Below are 13,275 nucleotides of genomic sequence, written 5' to 3'. Positions count from 1 at the left end.
AGCGACCAATCGGTAGCAGTCTGGAGTAGCCAGCTTCCATAGTGCAATCACCACTTGCTTCTCCAACGACAGGGAAACTCTCATTCTCGTGTCCTTGCATGACATGGCTGGGGCGAGCTCTTCACACAGTCCCATGAATGCGGCTTTCCTCATCCGAAAGTTCTGCAGCCACTGCTCGTCATCCAAGACATGCATGACAATGTGATCCCACCACTCGGTGCTTGTTTTCCAAGCTCAAAAGAGCCTTTCCACTGTGGTCAGCACCTCCGTGAATACCACAAGCAATCTTGTGTTGTAGCTACTATACATGGTGAGATCAATGTCGCACTCCTCTTGTCTTTGTAGTTTAAGGAATAACTCCACTGCCATTCATGACGTGTTAGTGAGAGCAAGCAGCGTATTGGTCAACAGTGCAGGATTCATTCCTGCAGAACAGTGGTGGGCAACCTGTAACTGCCGGTGATGTAACTCTGCCAGTGTAGACATACTATTTAAAATACTTTGCATTTACACAGCATATTTCATCTGAGGACCTCAAATCTCTGCACAAAAGGTGGGTAAGAACTATTATTCCCCATTTTATTGATGAGGAAGTAGAAGCAGAGATATGTATATCTAGAGTTACATTACAGAGAATTAAAAAAAATCATAAAGGGATATAAACCTTCCTGCTTCAGGATCTAAAGCCAAACATTAACCATCTGAGGTTAGGAAAACTCCTCCCCTCACTCCCTATGGGCATATTATTGCCTAACTGTGTATTATGGAGGTTTCATACATTCCTGTGAAGCATCTGGCAATGATAACCGTCAGACAGGATGCTGGACTAGATGGACTGTTTTTCTGATCTAGCGTGGTATTTCCTATGTTCAGTAGCATAGAGTTATATGCTCCCGGCGACAAAGCTACCAGCGCTTGTTCGGGGTGAGTTGGGTTTGTTTGTTTTTTTTTTTATCGCCAGGAGAGCTCTCCCGCAGTGATGAAGTGTGTCTACACTGCCCACGTCAGAGTGCTGCCACGGCCGCACTGTAACATGGGCAGTGTTGAGATACCCTTGGAAAAGGCTGTACAGGAAAAAGCCTTTAGAGAAAGCGTCTTTGGTTTATTCAAAAAGAGTTTTCAAACACATTTAAAATCATATGCCATGATGCTCCTGGAAAAAAAAAACCAGGAAACAGTTGGGTTAAGGCTCTAAATTTATTTAACAATACTTAATGGAGACAGCAATAATGTGCCATAACACCAAATGCACATGTAATTATAACAGCAATACAACAGTACTGTTTGAGGTCTGTTTAATAAGCCACATCATTCTGTGGGCTGCGTGACACAGTGGATTCCCCCCACCTAGGCTCAGTCAGATAGATCACCTGTAGCAGGCTCCAAAATAAAACTCATCACAGGGATAAAGGAAAGTGTGACAACACACTGACAGCAGCCAGTTTCAAAGGCAAACACAGTTTGAGTACTCCTACATGGAGATTTTAATTTTTAATTTTATCAAGAGAATGAGTTCCAAATTAAGTGTCTGACGCTCAGTCAGTCAGAAACCAGAACAGAGTTTACTGAAATACCAATTTTATCTTAACAGCTCAATAGTGATCAGACATAACGAAAATAAAACATGGCAGGTCCTATATTGCCACGAGTAAGGAATCAGCTCCTAACTCTGCAATTTAATATTATAAAATCTCACTATAAATTCTCTTCCTTCGTCTCTCGCAGGAAGTTTACCCTATAGTCTCACTCAGGAGGTCATGCTATAAAGTCAGCGTAATCTAACTCTCTTCCAAATCCCAATGCCACCTAGACTCTGGGTAGACTGAATAACCACATTATTTCCTCTGATGTGAACACACAGAGAACTAGGAGTACTTGTGACACCATTGGTAGATATATGATATATGCCATCATGTGCCAGCAATGTCCCTCTGCCATATACATTGGCCAAATCGGACAGTCTCTATGCAAAAGAATAAATGGACACAAATCAGACATCAAGAATTATAGTATTCAAAAACCAGTCGGAGAACACTTCAGCCTCCCTGGACACCCAATTACAGACCAAAAAGTCACAATTATTCAACAAAAAAACTTCAAAAACAGACTCCAACGAGAAATTGCAGAACTGGAATTAATTTGCAAACTGGACACCATTAAATTAGGTTTGAATAAAGACTGGGAGTGCATGAGTCATTACACAAACTAAAAACTATTTCCCCATGCTAATTTTCCTCCTACTGTTACTCACGCCTTCTTGTCAACTGTTTGAAATGGGCCATCCTGATTATCACTACAAAAGTTTTTTTTTTCCTGCTGATAATAGCCCACCTTAATCAATTGGTCTTGTTAAGAGTTGGTATGGCAACCTCCATTTTTTCATGTTCTCTGTGTATATATACATACCTTCCTACTGTATTTTCCACTGCATGCATCTGATGAAGTGGGCTTTAGCCCACAAAAGCTTATGCTCAAATAAATTTGTTAGTCTCTAACAAATTACAGAACAAGTTGGAGTGGGGGAGGTTTACGTTGGATATTAAGAAAAACTTTTTCACTAGGAGGGTGGTAAAGCACTGGAATGCATTACCTAGGGAGGTGGTGGAATCTCCTTCCTTTGAGCTTTTTAAGGTCAGGCTTGACAAAGCCCTGGCTGGGATGATTTAGTTGGGGATTGGTCCTGCTTTGAGCAGGGGGTTGGACTAGATGACCTCCTGAAGTCCCTTCCAACCCTGATATTCGAAGGTGCCACAAGAACTCCTCATTCTTTTTGCTGATACAGACTAACATGGCTACCACTCTGAAACCTGACACAGAGAACTGAGTCCTTATCTTCAAAGGGCTCTATGGCCTGGGCCCAGGGTATCTAAAAGACCATCTAAAGCCCTGGGACAAAAAAACTATGATCAACAACTACTCTCCTCTGGCACAATAAAACTTTCAACAAGAGTAAAGCTTGTCTGTGTGGGAGACAGCACTTTCTTTGGGGATGGTCCAAGACCATGGAGTGAACTCCCCCAAGAACTAAGAACCATCACAACCCTCACCACCTTCCTCTCCAAAAGCAAGGGGCACTTCTTTGACCTTACCTTCTCTAACACACAGCAACATGTATATTTATGTTTTAAAAGCCACCTTCTAAAACAAGACACTGTACTGCACACACTTCTCCCTCTGGGGAGAGGATGAGAGAACAAACATGTGAGACACACGTAGTCACATAGTTTAATGCAGTACTGAAAGGAGCTCGGATCTTATGGTGAGGAGTGTGGTATAAAAACCTATATAGAATAGAGAAGAGTATCATCACTAATCCAACTACACTGCAAACAAATCATGTTACTATCTCCCCTAGTGGCTTCACATACACTGAGCTAGGGGAGTGAAAAAATAGAACCCTGCAGTGCTCCGCTTTAGAGAGTCTTCAGGGAAATGAGCAATAGCATCCAAGTCCCTTCAGGGGGAAAAAATGAAATCACTGAAGCACAACTCTGTATATACACCTGCCAAGGTCAGACATGTGACTATCACATAATGGTGCACAGTATTAAATGCAGCTGATCGAGCTACACAAATTCAGCATGAACAGGGCCTAAAAAGCCCACCTACCAGGGCAAGCTGACCAAGTGGGGCCAGAGACCACTGGCCCCTTCTCTGGAGAAAAGCAGGAAGCAGAGCATCTGAAGCAGCTAGTTTTTCAGGAAGAGGGTAGCAGAGCAGCCAAGGCAGGCTGATTGTTTAAGAGGAAGATAGATACCAGGGAAGGAGCAGAGCAACTTGAGTTGCCACAGCTTCCTCCGGGATGGAAAGCTTGCAACGAGCAACATAGATCTAATCAAAATAGTGCTGAAAACAACATCAGCAATGCTGTCTACTGTAGGATTCCCAAGATTTAATAATGCTGCTTCAGCTCCACCTGTGTCAGTACCGTGGAAAATTTTTGAAAAGTGTCCTAATTTTGACAGGGCCTTAGAGTTTAGGAAAATCTGGGAACTCAAGATTGCTAGAGTTGTCTTGTCACTACCTTCACAGTAATACTTCTCATTGGGGGGGGGGGGGCGCGGTACAAGAGGTGGTGATAACTGGCGGAGATCAACATGAAGCAGCCACCTTCCTAAGCACTAGATGAAAATCACTTATCTGAGAAATCCTGCACTCCCAAAAGGGAGACATCTCTCTTACCACTGGACTTTTTTATTATCACAAATAATGATGAAGCAAACAAGGTGGACACAGACAAAGCATTAGGCTACGTATGTGGAATATACATTTTATTCACATTTGGCTCCAGTCCAGAAAACTTGTGTCCCTTTGCAGAGGGCAACAATCAAATGAGCCAATCCTAAATCTGCAGGCAAACAGAGTATATGGTTTGTAGTACTGCTCTGCTTAATTGGCATCAGCCCAGACAGTTAAGCCCAATGCATAATGTTTGACAAAGATCAGTGGCTTAAACTATGCTGCCATCCTGCAGATCTCAGAAATTGACACATTCCTGAAGTAGGCAGAGGATGTTGCTTGAGCTCTGGTGGAGTGAGCCTTCATGTTCAGTGAGAGAGTATACCAGGCAACTGATAACACAGCAAGATACAATGTATTATTCATTTCCAGATCCTTTACAAAGGAGATGGCTTGACTTTCAAAACATCCAGATATGGCTATAAAGAGACAGAGCAACAGCCTGAACAGTTTGGTCCTATTAATGTAATAAAGCAAAGTTCTAAATACATATAGTATGTGTAATTTCTTTTCTTCCAGTGCCAAGCGTGGCTTCAGGAAGATGACAACACATTGATCCACTTGTTTAGATGACATTCTGAGATGACTTTAGGAATGAACTTCAGGTGAGACTGTAGTACAACTGTGTCCCTATGAAATGTTATGGGGAGGAGGGGTGGCCATAAGTATCTGAAACTCATTCACTCTCCATGCTGATGTAGTAGCCACCAGGAAGACTATGTTCAGAGCGAGGTGGTACAGGGACCAGTTGAGAGAGGTTCAAATGGAGACTTCAGGAGTCCCAGGAGAAATAAATTGAGGTCCCAGACAGGACCAGGGTTTCTAACCCTATGGATATGTCTACACTGCAGTTAGACACCCCCAGGCTGGCCCATGCCCACTGACTCCGGCTAAGGGGCTCTTTAATTGCAATGTAGATGTTCAGGCTTGGGCTGCAGCCCAAGCTCTGGGACCCTCCCACCGCACAGGATCCTAGAGGCTCAGGCTGCACCTTGAGCCCAAACATCTACACCACAATTAAAGAGCCCCTTAGCCTGTGTTCCACAAACCTGAGTTAGCTGGCATGGGCCAAAGTGCCAAGAGTCTAATTGCAGTGTAGACATACCCTAAGTGTACAATAGCCCTTTGAGAAAAGACTGAGCATGACTGTACAGGCAAATGGCAAGCTAAGATTTACACAGGGTGACGTTAATAGAGCTGAATGAGGGGCCAGCCTGCTTTAAGAATAAGAAGAAGTTCAGGATCTGTGATACTGAGGGGCGTGAACCAGGTCCAGCCCTTGTAGGGCTGCCCATATTAAGAACCTCTTCCATTTAGATGACTATGTTCTTCTGGTAGATGTTTTCCTGTTCTGTATCAGGATATCCTGGACTTGCATGGTGAGATCTCTGTCTGTGGTACTCTGCCAGCCAACGGCCAAGCCATCAGGTGCAGTGACTTCTTCTCTGGATGGGATATCTGGCTGTGGTGCTGCATCATCATCCGGGCAGTATGGGAGCTAAATAGGAGGCTGGATGGACATTTGTAGTAGGTCTGTCAGTCAAAATGGCCTGGTGCAGTACAGAGCTGTGAGAATGACTGTAGTTTTGTCCCTTTCAATATTGAAAAATCACCCTGTATATCAAGGGTGTTGCAGTGAAGGGCCGGAGGAAAGACAAACAAAGAGACATTGGGACCACTGCAGAAGGAAGGCATCTAGTAATGATCCTGGAATCATGCCCACTCTGGAACAAAGTTCTAGCATTTGTCAACATCAGTGATGAACAGGTCTACCAATGAGGTCATCACTAGCTCCAGATACACTTCAGCAGAGCCCACTCATGAGTGGTAACTCTCTGCCCACACTGAAAGTCCACCAGGTTCTTGAAACCCTGGAGGTGAAGAGCCATCAGGATTATCCTGTGTTGGTGGCACCATGTTCAGAGTTTGATGGCTTCCAGGCAGAGGGGAGATGAGCATGAGCATTCTTGCCTGTTCATGTAGAGTATTGCGGAGGAGTTGTCCATCAGGATCTGCACTGTGGAGCTTTGAATAACAGATAGGAAGGCCGTGGAGACAAGCCTGATGGCTCTGAGCTCCAAGACATTGATGTGGAGCCCCTGTCCCCTGGGGACAAGGCCCTTGAATTTGTAGATGGTCCAGATGGGCTCTCCAATCTGTACCTGATGTGTCCATGATTAAGGTTTTTGTAAGGGATAGGGAAGAGAATGGGAGCCCTCCACACACACTTCTGAGGTCCTGCCACCAGCTCAGCGCTACAACAACATGAGACGGAACCACCACATTCATCTGCTGTTTTGTTGAGGGAATAAACCAACCTGATCCAGAATTGGAGCAGACACAGGTCAAATCTGACAAGCGGTATCACATACTTGCACACTGACATATGGCCTAGCAGCACCACATACATCCATACTGTCACAGTGTGACCCAAGGACTTCTAGATGTCAACTGACAGAGGGCCCACGGGTTCACCACCGGGATCATGTAAAGTCTCTACTTAACGCCTGTGTCAGGCCAGTCATCATAATCATTATGAGATGTATATACAGAAAATATTGAGGAATTATGTATAAATACTATAAAATTATATTCTACGGGTCTGCAGTTAAAAGCAGGTCACTCAAAGCTAGAGTGTCTTGAGACAAACTTCTCCAGACAGGGGGTCAGAGACACTTACCTCCTTGATGTACCATTCATTGTGTACTGTGAGTCATGCAATAGAAGTCAATCAGCATACTAAGTCAAATGCTAATGAAGAGCTGGTGAGACTTCAGAAGGCAATTAATAGAAAGAGGTAAGCCGTGGGGAGGGGAAACCCTATTTTCTCATGATATCAAAGATCTGTTCCGGTATATTTGGGGCACAAAGACACACCATGGCATCCTTCCATCTGTGAAGACAAGCTTCCGGGGGCTTGATCTTATGAAAAGGGGATCTCAGCCAACTTGGTTGAAAATGCTTGGAAAAGGAATTTGCCTGTGGTGTCAGGGCAATCTGTATGGGAACCAGGTTCACCAGCACCAGGGCTATCCATGCCAAGACAGGTCTTTTGTTTGCTGGGGACTACTGTATTAATTTAGATGGACTAAATGGGCCCAAAGGGTCAAAGGTGTCAACATGACCCAGTCACTGTCCAACACTGAACAGTTTTAAACAAGTTTTGGTGAAACAAGACCTCAGCCTGCTTAGTATCATGGCAAACACGCCATTAAAAATCCTTTTAACCTTTTATTGAAGATACAGAACAGAAGGAAAAACAGTTAAAGCATTTGAAATGTAAAGTATTAAGCAAGGCTTTCATTTCAACATCCTTTGTTCCCTTTCCCTTTAGCTGGAGAGGTATTTCAGAAGGAAAGCCCCCCACCCCGTTTGACAGTCTGTTAGATGATATTAAATACGCTAATAGCTGTCCTTTTGTGGAAAAGAGAAGTTAGTTGAGATGGGCTGGAGCTGCTGTAGTTGTTGTTAAAGTCCAATCCTGTTTCCTAAAATGACAAAACAAGACAAACACATACAAAAGAGGAGAGAAAGAACAGCAGAGAGAGAAAATACAGCTTCTGTCTCTGAGGTTGACTTTCACTAGCAGCCTCACTACTGAAAAACACAGACACAGCACATGGTCTGATCAGCCACACCAAGACCTGGCAAACTTGTACCAGCATAGGGCTGTTTAGGGCATTGCTTTTAGTTAACTCCCTGATCACAGGCTTACAGTAGTGTTGGCTGCTGAGCCAGACACCTATTAGACAGATGGAAAAAAGGAGAGGGAAAATAAAGAGGAGAAATAAGGTACCAAAGAGAAAAAACTCACACAGATGTGAGAGGAAGAGGAAGGTGACACATGACTGGGACAAGGATGGATGTGCCCAGTGGTTGAAGGAGTCAGGCCTAATATACAGAGCAGGAGATAGGCCTACTGGTTAGAACAGGAGTCAGTAGCCAAGAATTTGAGCCTGGCGGCAGAGGCCAGGTGCCAGAGCCGAGGGTCAGAGCTGGAGTCAGAGGTCAGGAATCAGAGCAGACGGTCAGACCTGGGTCACCTGGAGTGAGGCAAGGCAGGGACAGGGCTGGAACAAGGCAGGAGTGAAGCTGGAAACAAGCAGGTGCAGGAGCTATTACAGCCATGGGCAAATGCTTTGAACTGCTACTGCTGCTTGGTTTAAAAGGCAGTCTGCTGACTCTTCAAACCAATCAGGCAGGCTACTGCAGGCCAACTGCACTCATTAGATTGTCCAGAGTCTGGCACTGCTGCAGGCCCCTGTACACTTCCCTGTACAGTGATGTGAGGTGCTTTGCACTGACTGCCACTCCTCACAGCAGACTCCAGCACCTCAGGGATGAGACCCTGCCTGTCCAGTGATGGACTGATCCCCATCAAGAATGGATACAGTCAATGCCTGTGTGCAAGTGTTTCTCCACTAGGACCTATAAGGGATGCTCAGCTCTAGTCACATCTGCTTGAGAAGCCCATGTGGCCTCTGACTCCAGTTCTGACCCTTCACTATGACTCCTGGCTCCATCTGTGACCCTTGGCTCTGGCCCCTGACTTCTGACTCTGGCTCCAGCCCTAGCCTCTGATTTCTATCAACTCCTATTCTAACCGCGCCGACTCCCTGTTCTAACCACTAGGCATGACTATCGCTTTGGCCATTATGCCTGACTCCCACTCCGAACACTAGACATCACTGTCCACACCCCAGTCATGTGACAATATTCTTTGCAAGAAAAAGTATGAAGATAAGATGTTCTCCCAAGGAGGTTGATAGAAAACCAGTTGAGGGTCTCTGGAGAGATTAGTAGATCAGATACACGCTGGCCTGTGGGAAGGAAGAGGAAAGTGAAGGAGGGTTGTGGCCATCCTGCCCTGTATGCCCTTGGTTAGGAGCATGAGGCTGCCCAGGCACATACACAGCACTGATGAATACTGCTACTCTAAAAATATCCAGTCTCGCATATGGAGCATTGTGCAGCTACAGTAAGACCCTCACTGACACATGGAGAACCTTTCTTTGCTTCTCCCGCACTCTAGTTCTGGGTCCCTCAAGCTCATCCGGGTGTGTCGGCGCCAACGTCTTTCAGTCATCTTAGGATGCTGTAGTCACACCCAGCCCCCTTCCATCAACTTCCATTGTGGTTCTCCAATTTCTTGATCATTTACCTCCATACCTCTGTGACCCAGCTGGTCCTCCTAGGTCGGTGCGGGCAAACTTTTTGGCCTGAGGGCCACATCGAGTTTCAGAAATTGTATGGAGGGCCGGTTAGGGGAGGCTGTGCCTCCCCAAACAGCCAGGCGTGGCCCGGCCCCCGCCCCCTATTTGCCCTTCTTGCGCCCTGACAGCCCCCACCCTCCCTGGGACTCCTGTCCCATCCAACCCCCCGTTCCCTGACAGCCCCCCCAGAACCCTGCCCCATCCACCCCCCACCCCGTCCCCTGACTGCCCCTGGAAACCCTGCCCCTGACTGCCCCCTGCTGCCCCATCCAATCCCCCCTCCTTCCTGACTGCCCCCCCAGGATCCCTACCCCCATTCAACCCCCCTGCTCCCCGCCCTCTGACCACCCTGCCCCTTATCCACACCCCCGCCCCCTGACCACCACCCTGAACTCCCTTGCCCTCTATCCAACCCCCTCTGCTCCCTGCCCCCTTACCGCGGTGCCTGGACAGAGCACCAGGACAGGCAGCTGCGCCGCCCGACTGGAGCCAGCCACGCCACCACACAGCACAGAGCACCGGGTCAGGCCGCCCCAGGAGCTTGCAGCCCCGCCACTCAGAGCATTGTGTTGGCAGTGCAGTGATCTGAAGCTGCGGGGGAGGGGGAACAGCCGGGGTGGGGGAGGGGGCTAGCCTCCCGGGCCAGAGGCCGGGCAGGAGGGTCCAACGGGCCGGATGCAGCCTGCGGGCCACAGTTTGCCCACCTCTGTCCTAGGTCCTGACTAGTTCTCGGGAACCAATTACTCACTTCCCCCAAAATAAATGGGGCTGAATCTCTTCATTGGTCCCTTTCACTATCCACATTCATCTCTAAAAGTACACTGGCTCCATTCATTCTTTTTGATAGCATTACACTAGTGACAGTTTATAAGACCTTCTATTTTGAAACCCACTAAATCATTACCATTCAAGTCTTAGAAATCAAAGACCTTAGGGCAATTATCTTCCACAATTTACTTTGACCATCTCTCTGCCTTTACATATATTAGCCAAAAATACAGGTTGCCATTTATTAACAGACACTATACCTTTGGAACTTAAACAAAAGTAAAGAATTTTGCCAGAGGTGTGTTAACTGATGACTGTCTCAACCTGTGTGTGTGTCATCTAAGTATTCCCACAGCTACTTTAATGAAAAGAGTATAGAATTTGCCATCTTTCACTCAGAACCTCCTCTGTATCTCATTATCTTAATATTTAAACATATCCTTGAAGAGATTAATACTGTACTTTCTCTTTATCTTTCTAGGATATAGTTTATTGTATCACACAAAGTCCTTGGCACAAACATATGTAATGAAACAAAGTTTTTAGTGAAATCTTTAGATTTAGAAAGTAATGTAGAGAAAAACATATAAAAGGCCAGTCTGATTCATATGTAAGTGTGATTATCATGCAAAACATAAGTAAATGAGATGCATCATATCTTGGTACATTTTGGATGAATTTTAATGGATATAGAAACGACTAGCCCACATGGGGTAAAAAAGTACATCTGAAAGGAGTCTTGCCAATGTGTATATCAAAAGAGTTTGGTGGATGATAACATTCACATTGTTCTGCTGTTTAAATTATTTCAAGTTCAAAGGTTTGTAAATACAGATATTGTATTTTATATGTTGGGGGGGTTTTTATTTGTCTTGGCTTTTGAGTTAATTTGTTGACAGCTGTCCCTAGGATCTGCAGGGCCTTTTGTGAAGTAGCAAGCAAGAGTCTATCCCATTCTTTTCGTAGAGGCACTCCCAATATTAACTGCTACCTCCTACTTGCCTGTGACCCCGTTCTTGTTGCTGCAGATCATATAAAATAAATCTGCTGTGCTAGCTGAAAAATATGAGATGTTCTGACATTTTGGAGCAGGAAGTTCACAGCGAATTTCACAAACACCCATCAAGGACATGGGAAGGGTCATCCAGACATAGGAGCATGCTGACCACAGACACCCTCCCGCTCCTGGCTGCAAAAGATCTGCAACGATTTTTGCAGTGCTGAGCCAGGGGATGTCACTTCTCTACTCTCCCTTAAGGTAAGCTCTAAATGGTCTGGGACAAATTCAGAACAGATGCAAGTGGGTGCAACTCTACCGATTTGATGCTTACACCAGTCTGAATTGGACACATTAACTTTAAAATTAGAAATGATAATTTGCAAAGCACTGGGGGAAATCCAGGGTCTTTGGATGCAACAGCTGGCTAACAAAATGGATGAATGCTGGCACTATGCCTAATATAGAAGCCTAGAAAGGTATTAGTGTTCTACCAGAGTTGTTCGTGTTGGCTTTAGGCATAGAACTTTTGAAAGTCATTGTTATAAACAATACTACTTTTTACTTCTATTATCCTTTTCTTCCAAGGAGTGTAAAGTATTTTAAAGACATTAAACCTCCTCAGTTCTGTGATGCGTGACAGTATTATTACATCCATTTTGTAGGTGCATTAACAGACAAGACAGAGATTAAGTGACTTGCCCAAGGTCACACAGCATGCTTGACTTAGAACCAGTAACTAAACCAAATTGCGTGGGATTTCATGTTATGAAAAAACAGTTCATCGAGGACTTAGTTTAAGACAAATTTTCAATGGTAATCTAAACCAAATGAGACATCATGACTCCAGAAGTGACAGGCTAGCCTCTACTTTGGGGCTCCCATACTTATACTTGATTCTTTAATATGGCTATATCATGATTCAATCCTGTCCACTCAAAAGACCAAATCACGTTATAAGCTTTTGTTCTGTGAACATGACCTAAAGATGCCTGAAATTCTGTACTTATTCTCATATCTGATAGGGCAAATGAGATTTAATAAAATATCTGACTCAAAGATTTCTTGTGGGTTCTTCCATTGATAAAATAAAGGGGATCTACTGACTGTTCCAGTAGAACAGCATGGCCATTATCCTTAAACTGAAAGCCTTTTGACTGTTGCTCAGACTGTGAACACAACTGGAAAAAGAAAAACCCAAAGAAGTTTTGAAATGGTTTGCAAAGGCTCCACAATTTAAAGAATTTTTCACTCAGTGGGAACTGCTCACATGAGCAGTCTTACAGAAGGATGTTTAAAGCTCTACCAACTTCCTGATGTGCTAAGAACATGAAAGTTATGATCTGCTTTGATGCTTCAGTTTTTGCAGAAGAAATACTCTGTAATAGTTATGTTTAGTAGACATGAAATTTGGCCATTTTCTTCCTTGGGCTCAGATACCTGAAAGTCAGAGTCAAAAGCAAAGATGCGTGTGAGAGAAAAAGGACTGAGATGAACTCCTGTAAAACTGAGAAAATTTTTAAGGTTAGAATGCCCGCTTTGGGTATGAGGATATACTGACAGAAATACTGAATTTCAGCATACACAGATGCTATTTTATGTCATAAGAAAATAAATCAAAAGGCCACACTGTGGCATACTAGAACTTTTAAAGATATTATAAGTTACACATGATATTCTCCTGCTCACATCAGTGGAAATATCTGCTACATATTAACATATTAAGAACTCATTTTTATGAGGACAAAAAAATCCTAAAATATACCTGACTTAGAAATCCAAGTTCCAGGAACTGTAGTTTTCCATTAGTTATCTGTACTTCTTTAGAATACACACTACAAAAGATCCAATACAACCTGTATGAAAAATTACATTCAGCTAGACTATGATCTAATTAGATCTTTTCCATGTCAAACTATAATAATGTATCAAATCAGATGCAAAAGACAGTGAAAGACCAGTGCATTGATGCCATATTCCTTTAACAAGAAAGGGACAGTGTTAGAAGGTTAGTAAAATGAGTGACACACTACAAACCGAAGTAGATGATTTTTCAAC

General features: G+C 44.3%; 1 protein-coding gene across 1 annotated transcript in view; it reads right to left on the bottom strand.

Annotated features, from left to right (window-relative positions):
- Positions 1 to 13,031, bottom strand: part of DISC1 (DISC1 scaffold protein) — a 344,543-nt gene extending 331,512 nt beyond the window's left edge. The window contains exon 1 of the mRNA XM_077813412.1: positions 12,983 to 13,031. The gene's annotated coding sequence lies outside the window, so the exon portion shown is untranslated. The remainder of the gene's footprint in view (positions 1 to 12,982) is intronic.
- Between the last annotated feature and the right edge of the window lie 244 nt (positions 13,032 to 13,275).

The sequence above is a fragment of the Eretmochelys imbricata genome, chromosome 3 (assembly GCF_965152235.1).
Source record: "Eretmochelys imbricata isolate rEreImb1 chromosome 3, rEreImb1.hap1, whole genome shotgun sequence".
NCBI classification, from domain to species: Eukaryota; Metazoa; Chordata; order Testudines; family Cheloniidae; genus Eretmochelys; species Eretmochelys imbricata.
This window is presented reverse-complemented; position numbering and strand designations above follow the sequence as displayed.